Here is a 15,934-nt window from a genome sequence, read left to right as displayed (position 1 = left end):
TCAGCATGGAGTTGGATATGGGAGAACAGCTTTGAGGGTTAAAGGGGAAGGTGGTAGAAGGTAGGGAAGTCTTTATACCACCCTGCAGATCTGACACCTGTGAAAGATTAGAAGCAAGTATTTTTTTAACAAGAATTTTCTGTTTTTCCATCTACTTTGATTAATCAGAATGCCTCTGTTAAGGAGGAGCTTTGCTTTAAAAAAAAAAAAAAAAAGATTTATTTATTTATTTGAAAGAGTTACACAGAGACAGAGGAGAAATAGGGAGGTTTTCCATCCGCTGGTTCACTCCCCAACTGGCTGCAATGGCCAGAGCTGCACAGAGCCAGGAGCCAGGAACTTCCTCCAAGTCTCCCATGTGGGTGCAGGGGCCCAAGGACTTGGGCCATCTTCCACTGCTTTCCCAGGCCATAGCAGAGAGCTGGACTGGAAGTGGAGCAGCTGGGGCTTGAACAGGCATCCATATGAGATGTCCGCACTGCAGGCAGCAGCTTTACCTGTACACCACAGTGCCAGCCCCAAGTTAAGTATTACGTCCAGATGGCCTCAGTCCAGTGCGTTATGGAAAAGTACAAATGAGGGTGATCCAGTAAGGGGTACATTCAGAAGTTTTCTTGAGACCAGAATGGCCTAACAGAATTCCTCCCCCCACCCACACCCACACTCCTTATCCCCCCCCCCCCCTGGTTACTAAGCTATTGCAGGCAGAGAAAGCTGGAAATTATCCTTTTGATAAGCAGAGCCAGGACTAAGATTATGTCGGTTCCCCACTTGGGGGCAGTTTTTAAAAGATGTAAGGCAGAGCAACAGGGATCTGATCTGTGTTACTGCCCAAATGGCCATGTCAGCCAGGTCTGAGCAAGGCCAAATCAAGGAACTCCATCCTGATCTCAGCTGGGTAGCAGAGACACAAGCACTTGGGCCATCTATCTGCCCAAGTGCTTCACAGGAAGCTGGATAGGAAGTGAAGCAGCCAGGACTCAAGAGATGGATTGCCAGGGCAGAGTGGTAAGCATTGGCTTAACCCGTTGTGGCACAATACCAGACCTGAGGGCACAAGCTTTTTGGCCAAAAGTCACTTTTTCACATCTTATTCTAAAACCAGGATTAATGCAAAAAAAAAAAAAAAGTCTACGGTGAATAAAATTTAAATCAAGGCTGGAACCCATCACTAATTTTCCCTGTTGCCTCAGGACGTATGGCCCCAGAGGGCATTGCTTGAGGGCCTCTGTGCAAGTGCTATTTTCCAGGCCTTTATCCAAAAATGTCTCATGGGCTCGGTATTGGCAATTTTTCTACTGCTCCTTTTTCAGGATGAGACTTGTGTGTGCTGTGGAGCAAACCCAAACCCAGGGGTGTCTTCCTTTCCCAAATGCATAGTGAAATGCCCTGCAGCTCGCCCAGTAATTGCTTACATTTAAAACAGAAATACTACATACATTTTTATATTTTAAATACAAAAATCTTAATAATATCCAAATTTTACAAGTTATGTAATTATCGTAATGTCTTCATTAGGAGTTAGCAAGTTCCATGATCCTTGGGGCCATGAGTCAATCATCTGGGTCTGACAAAATCGGTATTAAATATTTTATTCCCAAAAGATGCCATTGGAGCCGGCGCCGTGGCTCAATAGGCTAATCCTCCACCTTGCGGCGCCGGCACACCGGGTTCTAGTCCCGGTTGGGGCGCCGGATTCTGTCCCGGTTGCCCCTCTTCCAGGCCAGCTCTCTGCTATGGCCAGGGAGTGCAGTGGAGGATGGCCCAGGTGCTTGGGCCCTGCACCCCATGGGAGACCAGGAAAAGCACCTGGCTCCTGGCTCCTGCCAGGATCAGCGCGGTGCGCCGGCTGCAGCGGTGGCCATTGGAGGGTGAACCAACGGCAAAGGAAGACCTTTCTCTCTCTGTCTCTCTCTCACTGTCCACTCTGCCTGTCAAAAAAAAAAAAAAAAAAAAGATGCCATTGATCAGGGAATATCTGCAGAAACATCCGTTTCTTGATGGAAAATGCCAGCTTCTCAAGCCACTTGCAATCGCTAACCCTTGCTGCATTTGATCCTTTAGTTCTTCAGAATTTTTGGCCAAGGCTCTTGAGTGCGGGTCACGCTGCAATCCGGTTGCACACTTAAGTTGGCATCCAGGCTGACCGCTGAGCGTAGGGAATCGGGAATTTGCATTCAGGGCAACAAGGCCATTTCCGCCGTGCTGACCGACATATCCCCCGCCACGGTCATTTCCTCCGAATTTCTGGAACGCCCCAGAGATGCCGCACAGCCGGCGGGCACGCGAGATGCCCTTGGCCTCGGTCAGCGGCCGCACTGCCGCCGGAGGACCTGCAGGGGGCGCAGAACGCGGCGCCAAGGAGAGAACCCGAGCACGGCTGGGGCGGCGCCCTCGGAGCCTCGGCTGTGGCCGCTCACGCCGCTGTCAGCTGCCGAGTCACCGCAGTCCCTCGGCTCCATCGCGAGGCTAGGGCCTGCGGGGGCACACCTCCGGCCAGGTGAGGCTGCTTCCGGTGGTGGGCTCGTGGAGAGGGACGGGGGAGCTGAGGTGGCGGGGCTGGCGGGTGCCCCCAGTCACCCCAGTGCCTCGGTGGCCTCCCGGGGGCCAGGGATAGGCGTCTTCCTCAGTCACCTTCCTGCACCGCGGGCTGCCCGCAGGAGGAAAGTGACGTCGGGCCCGGTCTTGGGCTGCGAAGCGGAGCACTCGTGCGCACTGCGGGAATCGCTGCGTTCTGCGGCGTGCGGTTCACAGCGTGGAGGAGCGCGAGTTATGCGTGGGGGCTTCCACGGGCCCCACCGTTTCTCCTCTGTACTGTGCACAGCGCTGGTGGTGCTTTTCCTAGACACAGAGTCCAGGCCGGGCACGATACCGTCGCCTCCCGGCCCGGGCTGCCCCCCACTGCACGCCCGCTGCCTGCACAGGCCTCTCGTCCCCCGAGCCCTCATCGCAGGCAGAGGAGGCTGTCCCGAGTCCCTCGGGGGTTCTTTGTTCAGTCGCGTTCTGGTCGCAGGAGGAATAGAAATTTCTTGCCGCGGGTGTCTCTGAAACCCCGCCATGCAAACCTGACTTGCCTCGGAGACTTGTGCGCTGAGCTGTGTGCGGGTGTGTGTGTGTGTGTGTGTGTGTGTGATTTCCCTTCCTCCAGAAGCAGTGGGTAACGCCCAGCCCGCCTTTTTGGAACAGATGCTTTTCAGAATTCAGAATCTTTGAATCAAATTTCATCTATTTTAGAAATATCATTACGTAGAGGCAACAGCATGGGGAGGAGGGCTGTACCTGGGTGAGTATTTGTGCAGCCATGGGTGTGAACGCTTTTTTTTTTTTTTTTTTAGATTGATTTACTTATTTGAAAGAGTCATACAGAGAGAGAGAGAGGTCTTCCATCCGCTGGTTCATTCCCCAGTTGGCCACAACACCCAGAGCTGCACCAATCCAAAGCCAGGAGCCAGGAGCTTCTTCTGGGTCTCCCACGAGGGTGCAGGGGCACAAGGACTTGGGCCATCTTCCACTGCTTTCCCAGCCATAGCAGAGAGCTGGACTGGGAATGGAGCAGCCGGGACTCAAACCAGCGCCCATATGGGATGCCGGCACTTTGCCTGCTGCGCCACAGCCGGCCCCTGAATGATTATTCTAATGGAATGAGTAGAAGCCATAAATAGCTTCAGCTCAGATGTGTGGAAACAGCTGGGTGTCTGTTGCCCACCTGCTGCTCTCCGGGGACTGTTTTAGACACTTGAGTGGACAGAGTCCAGTTGCTCCCCACACAACAATACTGGCCCTCTCTGCAAACTTGGAGAATCCACAGCTCATTCAGGTGACTGACCGAGGAAAACACTCAAACACTGGTCCAGGCCTCTCTTCGGGGACTTCCAGATCCTTTCCTTTGCTTGCTTGTCCAGCCAGTCTCAACGGCTCGACCCTGCCCACTGATTCTGTCACCTCCCAGCTTCTCACACACTGCCCTCCTCTCCCTAAAACCAGTCCTCCACCTGCCTCTCCCAGCCGTTTTCCTCATTCTTCTGGACGGCAGAGACCACTTCCAGGAATTGCCCTGCGACTCCGCTGACTTTCACAAAGCCAACAGTGCCTGGTGCAGTTGTGCCAATAAGTTTCGGAATCCAAGTGAAATATATTTCCAATGTTCGAACTTTCAAAATTCCAATTTCTTGATTTTTCCCAAATGTAACAAACAGTTCATGATCTGATAAATAATCCTTTACTGAAAACTATATATTTTAATTTATAATTTTGATACAACACATACTATCATCCTTTCCACATTCCTCGTACTAAATAAATCAGTGAAAACACCTGATATCCCTTAGTATCTTTTAATAAATATCTTACATGTGCATAGCACTGTGGGGAGCAACTCGGACTAGACTAAGTTACTGGAATTAAGACTTATTCTATGCATCTGCTCTCCCACAATATGGCGCTGAGAAGGGAGTACCAGCTTCTACACAGCTGCCTCCAGTTCAACCAATAAACTGTAGGACCTGCTCCTGATTGGAGGAGAGCAGCGTACTCGGCGTGTGGGTAGCAGAGTTGGGATTGGTGGAAGAGGACTATAAAGGAGGAGAGAGACAACGTGCACCAGGAACATCTGAGGGAACACCTGTGCAGCCCCCGAGAGAGCCGGCCGGCGGTGTGCCGCTCCCCCGCGGAAGTGGGGGAAGTGGCTAGGGGGAACCGCCCTCCCACGGAGGTGGAAGGGTCGGTAGCCAACCTGGGAAGAACCAGCAGCAAACCCGGGAAGGGCCGAGCAGACAAAAGAACAGCGCAGGGTCCTGTGTCGTTCCTCCACGAAGACGGGGAGCGACATAATGGTGCCATGACTCGGATATGAAGCCTAGGCAGGGTCCTGTGTCGTTCCTCCACGAAGAGGGGGAGCAACATAGCACCTTACATATTGTCTTTTAATCACCTGTGGGGTAGGTAAGAATTATAACTGACTTACGAATGGGGAAATGATGTCTTCTTAAGAAGCTTGGCTTTTCTCATGTTTCATTCAAAATATTTGATGTTGACAGGTCATAACTGTATAGTCTTATACTATTTATCACTCCATCACAGATTCACGGCCGTCTGGAATACTGCTTGGCAGTAGTCACTAGTAATTTGTGCAGTTCAACTTTTCTAAACTTCTGATGATTAAATGCCGATTTTTTTTTTTTTAAACAGGTAGAGTGGACAGTGAGAGAGAGAGACGGAGAGAAAGGTCTTCCTTTTGCCGTTGGTTCACCCTCCAATGGCCGCCGTGGCCGGTGCGCTGCGGCCGGCGCACCGCGCTGATCCGATGGCAGGAGCCAGGAGCCAGGTGCTTTTTCCTGGTCTCCCGTGGGGTGCAGGGCCCAAGCACTTGGGCCATCCTCCACTGCACTCCCTGGCCACAGCAGAGGGCTGGCCTGGAAGAGGGGCAACCGGGACAGAATCCGGCGCCCCGACCGGGACTAGAACCCGGTGTGCCGGCGCCGTTAGGTGGAGGATTAGCCTAGTGAGCCGCGGCGCCGGCCTAAATGCCGATTTTTACTCTAAATAGCATAGGAGTTGCCTAAATAATACATTTTGTGGGGCCGGCGCTGTGACATAGTGGATAAAGCCACCTGCTGCAGTGCCAGCATCCCGTATTATCTCTGGTTCAAGTCCCGGCTGTTCCACTTCTGATCCAGCTCTCTCCTATGGCCTGGGAAAGCAGTGGAAGATGGCCCAAGTCCTTGGACCCCTGCACCCTCGTGGGAGACCTGGAAGAAGTTCCTGGCTCCTGGCTTTAGATCAGCTCAGCTCTGACCATTGCAGCCAGTTGGGGAGTGAACCAGCGGATGGAAGACCTCTCTCTCTCTCTCTCTCTCTCTCTCTCTCTCTCTCTCCCTCTCTCTGTGGCTCTATCTCGCTCTGTAACTCTCTTTCAAATAAATAAAATCTTTAAAAAAAAATGAAGATGAAGCCCACATCCACCATCCACTTCAATTTGTGAGGAAAATTAATCTCGTTCATGCCCTAATTGAAGAAGACCGGTGATTAACAGCAGAAACAATTGCCAATACCATAGATATCTCAACTGGCTCAGTTTCCACAATCTGAGAAATTAAAGTTGAATCAACTTTCTGCTCCATGGGTGCCAAAGCTGTTGAGCCCAGATCAGCTGCAGATGAGAGCAGCGCTTTCAATGGAGATTTTAAACCAAGTGGAATGAAAATCCTGAAGCATTTCTTGGAAGAGTTGTAACAGGTCAAACTTGGCTTTTCCCACATGACCTTGAAGACAAAGCACAATCAAAACAATGGCTCCGACAAGGTGAAAGTTTAATCAGGCAAAAGTGGTCCAATCAAGAGCCAAGGTTGTAGCAACTGTTTTTTGCAATCCCCAAGGCATTTTATTTGTTGATTTTCACGCAGGCCATAGAAAGATAACATTAACTAATTATGAAAATCTGTTGAGAAAGTTAGCCAAAACGTTAGCCGAAAAACGCCCAGAAAACTCCACCAGAGAGTCCTTCTCCATGACAACCGTGCCCTGCTCCTTCCTTTCATCAAAGGCAATTTCTCACCAGTTTCAGTGGGAAATCATTAAGCATCCACCTTACAGTACTGATTTGGCTCCTTCTCACTTCTTTTTGTTTCCTAATCTTAAAAAATCTTTAAAGGGCACCCATTTTTCTTCAGTCAATAATGTGAAAAAGACTGCATTGATATGATTAAATTCCTGGGAACTTCGGTTCTTCAAGGATGGCCCACATGGCCAGTATCATCATTTACAAAAGTACACTGAATTTTCTGGAGCTTATGGTGAGAAATATGAGCAAATTTTATATCATTTATTTTTATTGTTTATTCTATTTTCCCCCCAATTTTTTAATGTCCCATGATTCTTGTCACTTGACTTCCTGAAGGGTCAGTCCTTTGGTGAAAATGACCCTAGTAGCATACTTAAAATAACCTCTGTACAGCTGTTAAGTATTAATTTGATGACAAGTTTTTGAAGTAAGGCTTTTGTGGACCCTGCAAAAATCACATTCACTTCTGATAGTCTGCAGTAGACTGTGGGAGCAACTCGGACTAGACTAAGTTACTGGAATTAAGACTTATTCTATGCATCTGCTCTCCCACAATATGGCGCTGAGAAGGGAGAAACAGCTTCTACTCAGCTGCCTCCAGTTCAACCAATAAACAGCAGGACCTGCTCCTGATTGGAGGAGAGCAGCGTACTCGGCGTGTGGGCAGCCGAGTTGGGATTGGTGGAAGGACTATAAAGGAGGAGAGAGACAACATGCACAAGGAACATCTGAGGGAACACCTGTGCAGCCCCCGAGAGAGCCGGCCGGCGGTGTGCCGCTCCCCCGCGGAAGTGGGGAAGGTGGCAGGGGGAACCGCCCTTCCACGGAGGTGGAAGGGTTGGTAGCCAACCCGGGAAGAACCAGCAGCAAACCCGGGAAGGGCCGAGCAGACGAAAGAACAACGCAGGGTCCTGTGTCGTTCCTCCACGAAGACGGGGAGCGACATAATGGTGCCGTGACTCGGATATGAAGCCTAGGCAGGGTCCTGTGTCGTTCCTCCACGAAGAGGGGGAGCGACAGTAGACTCACTGGGTTTGATTGGACAAGAGACAAATCAGTATGCTCTGAATGTATGGTACAGACTGCAATTAGATGAACAGTTACCATTTCCTCCTACCCTTCAGAAAGTCTGTAAAATTGATGTTTGCCTGACTTGTCTCAAAACTTGATTACATTTGCAGGAAACAAGATAATCTCTTTTTCTGTGGTTTTAATAAAATCTGAGTTTTGAGACTTGAGAGCCATGTTGTAAAACTCTAAGAGGTTTACTCAAATTTTGCTGACTTGCTGAAATTGGATAAATTCTGGATAAGCCAAGAATGCACGATATACACTTGAATGTAAGTAGTAACTTCACAAAGCTAAGACTTGTCAGTCAGGCTTGTATGCTCCACCCCTCAACCTAAGCCAAATAGACTGTGACGACTCATTTCTAATTCAGAAGTTGAATATTTCTTGTTAGTGTGAGTTCAGATAAGTTGATCTGCGTAATTGTTCATTTCCTTTTAATTAAACTGCATATGTAAAATCCAAAGGCCTTGTGTCCTGTTTTCTAAAAAATTGTATGTCCGGGCCAGTGGACGTGTTAATGCCAGCATCCCATATGGGCTCCATGTCCCAGCTGCTCCACTTCCAATCCAGCTCTCTGCCTGGGAAAGCAATGGAAGATGGCCCAAATCCTTGGGCCTCTGTACACGCGTGGGAGACTCAGAAGAAGCTCCTGGCTTCGGATCGGCGCAGCTCTGGTCATTGTGGGCAATTGGGGAATGAACCAGTGGATGGAAGACTCTCTCTCTCTCTCTCTCTCTCTCTCTCTCTCTCTCTGCCTCTCCTCTTTCTGTGTTAACTCTGACTTTCAAATAAATAAATAAATCTTTTTTTAAAAATTGCTTGTCTTTTCCTCACACATTCAAGCTAGAATCTGAAAAGTGGAAGTTGAAAATTCTATATTCTTACACATTTCCTAATTTACTATAACCCACTGCTACTTTTTAGTATATCAGTTTGGATCTTCCAGAAATAGCTGCAACATGGGATCAGACATGAAAGAGATTTATCTGGGGGTAAAACACCTATGAAGGCTAAATGAGAAGGTAGGGAAGCCTTCATACCAGCTTGCAGGTGTGACACCTGTGAATGGACGAAAAAGGATTGGGTAGGGTGGTTTTCAGACTACAGCCTGTGCTGGAAAAGTGCTGGATGGGAAGTTACTGGCAGGCATTGCCTGGAGAGAAGTCCTCATGGACCAGAGAGGCCTGGTTCCTCAAACCCCCTCCATGTTGTTATAGGCCTGTTGCATGCAACAGAAAGGTGGAAGCTGTCACTTCCTTCAGTATACAATAGCCAGCACTAGGCTATGGAGAGTGTTATACTTAATCACTGGGCACAATTTTTTTTTTTTTTGGACCAAGCACTCAATAAAGGAGAAAATATATTCATCCAATATATTGAGAGTAGAATTGCTGCCCCGGCCCCAAATCTGTAATGAACAAGGTAGCACAATCTTAAATCAAGGCTGGAATTATCACTAAGTTTTCCTGTTGACTTAAACTTCAATATGGCACCAGCAGCCACTGCTGTCTCACTGCCTCCTATGAGGGCAGGGCAGGTCCTCCACATAAGTGCTTTTATTTTCCATAGATCTGTGCTTTATCCAAAATACGCCTTCCCTGGGCTTAGGTTTGGGAGTTCCTCTATTGCTCATTTTTCAGAATGAGAATTTAGTGTGCCGTGGCGCATACCCAGGGATGTCTTTCTTTCCAAAGCACATAGTGAAATATCCTCCCATTGGCTCAGTAATTGCTTACACAAAGAACCAAAATATAAGTACTGCATATTTTAGTAATAGATATTTACTTTTAAATTTAGTTACATAATGTATATTTTTTCACATTACTAGCTAGTGGGTCCCTTGAAGGGTGGGACCACGTGTCAATCATGTGACCCTGACACAGTAGGTACTAAATATTTATTCAGAATTGAACTTGGAGGGCGAAGGGACTTTGATAGGAAGTATCCGAGAGGACTGCTGTTCTTCGTGCAAAACGCCAATTTGTCCAGCCATTTGCAGCCGTCTTCCCTTTCCTGCAGTGGCTTTTTTAGCTCTTCTCAAATGTGGTCTGACGTCCCGGGTGCCCTGGACAGTCTGTAAACTGCCCACACACCCAAGTCGGCTTTCAGGCCAGACTGTAAAGACCGCTGAGCGCAGGGAACACAGAATCTGCGCTCAAGGCGAAAGCAAGTTCCGCTAGGCTGTCCTGCCTGTCACTGGCCACAGGCATTTCCTCCCAGTCCCTGGAGTGGCCCGCTCTGAGAAAACAGCGATTCATGCCGGCCGAGGGGCGCGGGCATCGGAAGAGGGAGCGCGCGTTTCCTGTGCCGGCGCTGGGAGGAGCTGCGCGCTGCTGACTCGGAGGCCGCCGTGGTCAGCGGTCAGCGGGGCTGTGCCTGCCGTGCAAGCCTTGGCCGCTTCTAGACCTCCCTGCGGGCTCGGATCTTGCCTCGGGAGGCATTTTGGACGCTTTAAGGCATCGTGAGAGGGATGGGACAGCTGAGGTGGCGGGGCCGGCAGGCGTGGTTACAGGGATGCTTGGAGTCGTCTTGAGTGCTTGGGCCAGGTCGCTTCCCTGGGGCCGGGGCTAAGCGTTTCTGTGACTCTACCCTGCGGGCCTTCTCTCCTATCGTCCCAAGGAAAGTGTCAGAGAACCAGACTTTTCTCATTGCCTGGAGACAGGCCTGCCTGGGGGCAGGGCAGGAGCAGGCCAGCTCCGCCCCATCCATTCCCTAGCTGGCTGAAAGAATCTCTAATCTGCAATGTGACAACTTTCCACTGGTTACTTACTGGGGGAGAAGCTCACAGAATACAAGATGAAGTAGGTGCTGAGTTCTGGAATATGGTTTAGGAACACGTATTATGCATGGTGGCTTAGAAATAAGTAGCAGGCGGGCGCAACGGCTCACTAGGCTAATCCTCTGCCTGTGGCACCGGCACCCCGGGTTCTAGTCCCGATTGGGGCGCCGGTTCTGTCCCGGTTGCTCCTCTTCCAGTCCAGCTCTCTGCTGTGGCCAGGGAGTGCAGTGGAGGATGGCCCAGGTGCTTGGGCCCTGCACCCGCATGGGAGACCAGGAGAAGCACCTGGCTCCTGGCCATTTGGGGAGTGAACCAGTGGAAGAAGACCTTTCTCTCTGTCTCGCTCTCTCACTAACTCTGCCTGTCAAAAAAAAAAAAAAAAAAAAAAGTAGCGGTAGGGGCCGGTGTTGCAGTATAGTAGTTAAGACACCATTTGGGACCCCTGCACATATCAGAGTGCCTGGGATTGAGTCCTGCCTCTGATTCCAATCCCGCTTCCTGCTAATTCACCTGCAAAGTAGCAGGTAATGGCCCGAGTGCTTGAGTCCCTGTCACCCACAAGGGAGATGTGGCTGGAGTTCCTGGCTCCTAATTTCTGCCTGGCCCACTCCAGGCTACTGAAGGCATGAATGGTCTCTGCCTCCCTTTTTTGTCACTCTGCCTTTCAAGTCAATAAATCGTTTAAAAAAAAAAAAAAAAAAAAAAGGAGGTGTCGGGGAAGGAACCAGTAGTAGTGTTTTTGATAAGAAGCAAATCAGATTCAACAACAACAACAAAAAAATGTAGTTTCCTTACCAGAGAAATACACACTGGTACACCTGGTGATCCTCAAAGCCTGTTTAGAAAATGAACCAGCGGGGCTGGTGCTGTAGCTCAACGGGTTAACGCCCTGGCCTGAAGCGCCGGCGTCCCATATGGGCGCTGGTTCTAGTCCCAGCTGCTCCTCTTCCGATCCAGCTCTCCGCTGTAGCCTGAGATAGCAGTAGAAGATGGCCCAAGTCCTTGGGCCCCTGCACCCATGTGGGAGACCCAGAAGAAGCTCCTGGCTCCTGGCTTTTCAGATCGGCACAGCTCCAGCCGTTGAGGCCATTTGGGGAGTGAACCATCATCGGATGGAAGACTTCTCTCTCTCTCCTCTCTCTGTATAACTCTGACTTTCAAATAAAATAAATAAATCTTTAAAAAAAGAAAAATAGAAAATGAACCATCGTTACCGGCAACAGCAGCCTTCTGTTAGCAGACACAAGGGAACTATGTCCTTGGGTGTTGCCACAACATCAGCCTCAGAGGAGAGTTGCTCAGCGCAAAGCTGTTTACTTGCGGCAAGTAAAGGAGACAGGGGCAAGGCGGAGCTCCTTAAAGAACGTCTCTCTCCAAAGAGCCAGGCTGTCGTATTAAGGATTAGGGGTGTGTCCAGGATTTAGAAGTGGGGAGTAGGGTGGTCCTTCCTGCTTGCAGGGTGCATCTTCAAATGTTGTATGTTCAAACACCTCATTCACATTGGTTTCTTGCAGCTTTCTTTGTGATGGTCTGACCGCCCCACCTCCACCCCATAGTATAATGTTGCAAGAAGTGCTTTCCTGGAACATCCTCGTGAAATAAGCTCAAGTGAGTGAGTCTCCACTATAATACTCCAATGTCTTCCTTTACCTAAATCCTACACTTCCTGGTTACACTTCCAAAATACTTCAGGAGCGTGCTATTCAGCACTATTCTTTTTTGTTTGTTTGTTTTGTTTTTTTTTAAAGATTTTGTTTATTTATGGCTGGCACCGCGGCTCAATAGGCTAATCCTCCACCGAGTGGTGCCGGCACACCGGGTTCTAGTCCCTGTCCAGGCGGCAGATTCTGTCCCGGTTGCCCCTCTTCCAGGCCAGCTCTCTGCTGTGGCCCGGGAAGGCAGTGGAGGATGGCCCAAGTGCTTGGGCCCTGCACCCCATGGGAGACCAGGATAAGTACCTGGCTCCTGCCATCGGGTCAGCGCAGTGCGCCGGCCGCAGTGTGCCAGCCGTGGTGGCCACTGGAGGGTGAACCAACGGCAAAAGGAAGACCTTTCTCTCTGTCTCTCTCTCTCACTGTCCACTCTGCCTGTCCAAAAAAAAAAAAAAAAAAAAAAAAGATTTTGTTTATTTAAAAGTCAGAAAGAGAGAGAGAGAGAGTCTTCCATGCCCTGGTTCACTCCCCAGATGGCCACAACAGGAGCCAGGAGCTTCCTTTGGGTCTCCCATGTGGGGGCAGGGGCCCAAATACTGGGGCTGTCTTCTGCTCTTTCCCAGCCACATCAGCAGGGAGCTGGGTCGGAAGTGGAGCATCCAGGACTCAGGCAGCGCTGGCCCCTATTCAGCACTATTATTCAGACAAGAAGAAAGGAAATTTTTTTTTGCAGCTGGACTCATTGATCCTAATATACAAAACTAATTTGCTCAGAAACTTGAGTTAGATCTGTTGGAATACTCTTTTCCTCTCTCCAGAAGGAACTGGTAATACCCATCTCCAGTCTTGTTAGCAAAGCCCTTGGTGCCAGTTATATTTTGGAATTTAGAAATATTTTGATTTTATCTTTTATTTATTTATTCATCTGAGAGGCAAAGAGACAGAAGGAGATAGAGATCCCATCCACTGGTCCACTCCTCCAAAAGTCCACAGTGGCTGGGGCTGGGCCAGGCCAAACCGCGAACCAGGACTCAATCCACATGGGTGGCAGAGACCCAACCACTGGAACCATCGCCTGATGCCTTCCAAGATCCAAGTCATCAGGAAGCCGGATTCAAGAATCAAGCTGGAACTCTAACAGGAAGCTCAATCTGACCCCAGTGCTGAATCCAGATAACAAGAACAAGGTTTGATGATAAAGTAGAGGGAAAGTTTAATCTACAGACAGATGAGGGTGACAGCAGACTGCGATCTCAAGGACTAGCACTGCATAGTGGGAACAGTGCGGAGTTTTTAAGGCATGTAAAACAGAGCTTGGGCTGCTGAGCGAGGAGCTGAAGCCGGCTGCAGGTCTGATAACAGAGCGCAGTTCCCTGGGAAACTTGCTTGTCGGTGTGACTTTATCATGAGGAGGAGTTTGTAGATAGTCTGTACAACAGAGTAGCTACAAAATGGTATTCGGCTGTGATTTGAAAAAGGGAAAGTATTGTGCTAAGAGATTTCAGTGTTCTCATTCCTTAGAATGAAGCCCAATCAGCCTAGAACCTCCTTGTGTGCTTATTGTGCCCTTAGTTATGCGTACCCCTTTGCATTTTGTTACAAGAAATTGAAACCTCCAGTCATGCTGACGTGGGAAGGCCAGATTACTTTGCAACTGCAGCTAGCTTCTCAAGGCCAGTTTCCGAGATTCACAAGCAAGCATTATTTACCTGATTGAACAGACAGTCTTGTCAGTCACCGGCTTAGTGGTTGACTTTTGTTTATCAGAATATGAAAAGGCAAAGAAAGATATATTTGGTTCCATTGATACAGGATGCAGGATCTTAACCGCTAGACCAAAAGCTTGCCTGTGGACTTTGTCTATATATTTTAGAAAGACAGTGTATTACATGGACAGAGATAACACCCCAGCAACGGAAGCAGTTCCACACCTGTGCAGCAGTGAGTGTGAATAATCTTTCTAAGTGAGTGTTGAGGAACTATAAAAAGCCTCTGGTCAGACTTTGTCACCAAGAAAGTTTCTTTTATTGTCAGAGGTTTGTGAATTGAGGACCAGAAAAGGCTTACACACCTAGGACACTGATCATAAAGCTAACATTTGCCGTGTTGGCTCTGTGCCCCGCAGTGATCTCCAGATGTGTGTATCTATCGTGTAAGTATCAGAGAAAATCTGCGAGGCGCATGCTACTCCGGCCTTCCTCCACCTGCACAGCTTGGCGAGGTGGGCTTGTCCAGAGTCCCGCTGGCCCAACAAGAGCTCCGGTTTTATCCAGACAACTGTACTGCAGCGTTCTCTCTTTGAACCATGTGCTGTCTGTCCGCATACAAAAGAAGGCTAACAATCCCATTTCATCCCTCACATTACTGGCCTTTTCTGCACGCTTGAAGAAACCGAAGCTCATTAAGTGACTGGAGTGAAATCATTCAAACATTCATCTACAGTCTCTCTGCTAAGACTTCCTCGTGCCTGCCTGGGCTTCCCATATTCCAGTCAGTCTCAACTGCTCGTCTTCCCATGGGTTCTCTGGCCTCCCTCCCAGCTTTTACTCAAACTGCTCTCCTTTCCCTCGGGCCCAGCCCTCCACCCTGTGCGTCCAGCTCTTTCCTCATTATAATTCTGGACAGCAAAGATCACTTCTCAGGAATACCCCCAATTTCCACAAAGCCCAGCACAGTCCCTGGCACAATTATTCCAATGAGTTCCTGAATAAATGTAAACGATATATCTGGACATTTAAAATGGTAAAAACAAACAAACAAACAAACAAAAACTTTCAAAACCCCAATTTCTCAAACTGTCCAAAGGCAAAAAATGGCATAAAATCTCACAAATTATCCCATATTAAATCTAGATATTCTAATTCAGGATTTATAGTTTTAGGGGTAACCATTTGATGTACAGTTAAAATTCCTCTGGGGATACCCAAATCCTATGTTTCGATAGGTTCCAGTCCCCAGATCCACCCCTGATTCCAATTTCCTGCTGATGTAAACCCTAGGAGCAGCCATTGATAGTTCAAATAGTGGGGGTCCTGCCACCCGTATAGGAAACCCAGAGAGTTCCTGGCTCCTGGTTTCAGCCTGGCCTGCTGCAGCTCTTGTGGACATTTGGGGAGCGAACCAGCAGATAGGAGACCTTTTGGGGGCCAAAAACTAATATCATTTGCTTATTGTGAGAGTGTTTTGAGGGGCCAGGGCCGTGGTGTAGCAGGTAAAGCCACCACCTACAGTGCAGGCAAACCATATGGGCGCCAATTCAAGTCCCGGTTGCTCTATTTTCAATCCAGTTCTCTGCTACGGCCTGAGAAAGCAGTAGAAGATGGCCCAGATCTTTGGGCCCTTGCACCCACGTAGGAGACCCAGAAGAAGCTCCTGACTCCTGGCTTTGGACAGCACAGCTCCAGCCATTGTGGCCAGTTGGGGAGTAAACCAGCAGATGGAAGACCTCTTTCTCTCTCTCTCTCTCTGCCTCTCCTTTTCTCTGTGTAACTCTGACTTTCAAATAAATAAATAAATCTTTTTAAAAATAAAATAAAAAGAGTGTCAGGATAATTTAAAAAGAAAAAAAGAGTATTTTGAGAAAGCCAATGCTTTAGCTGGAAAAGTATCCAGAGAGTCCTTCTCTGTCACAACCTTGTTCCTGCTCATTATTCTCGTCAAACAGAGGCAATTTTGTGAGCATTTCGAGGCAAAATCATGAGGCATCCACCATATAGTACTCATTCAACTTCTTTTCTTTCCTAATGCTAAAAAATGCTGAAAGGGCCTACATTTTTCTTCAATTATGTGAAATAGACTTCACTGATGTGATTGATTTCCCAGTTTTTTATGGAGGGATAAAATGGCTGGTATCACCACTAACAAAAATATACT

General features: G+C 48.7%; 1 long non-coding RNA gene across 2 annotated transcripts; it reads left to right on the top strand.

The window, feature by feature from the left end:
* Window positions 1–2,361: 2,361 nt before the first annotated feature.
* LOC138844610 (uncharacterized) lies at window positions 2,362–15,599 on the top strand. 2 transcript variants are annotated; one of them, XR_016217798.1, is made up of 3 exons: window positions 2,362–2,500; window positions 11,924–12,017; window positions 15,349–15,599. It is a non-coding gene; the product is annotated as an uncharacterized LOC138844610 (long non-coding RNA). The 2 variants fall into 2 exon arrangements; XR_011380697.2 differs by lacking the exons at window positions 11,924–12,017; window positions 15,349–15,599 and adding an exon at window positions 3,336–4,318 and having other exon boundaries at window positions 2,365–2,500.
* The last annotated feature ends 335 nt before the right edge of the window (window positions 15,600–15,934 follow it).

Source organism: Oryctolagus cuniculus, chromosome 12, assembly GCF_051225735.1.
Source record: "Oryctolagus cuniculus isolate XC-2025 breed Fujian yellow rabbit chromosome 12, ASM5122573v1, whole genome shotgun sequence".
Lineage (NCBI taxonomy): Eukaryota > Metazoa > Chordata > Mammalia > Lagomorpha > Leporidae > Oryctolagus > Oryctolagus cuniculus.
The sequence above is the reverse complement of the archived record's forward strand: the minus strand, read 5'-3'. Positions and strand labels throughout refer to the sequence as shown.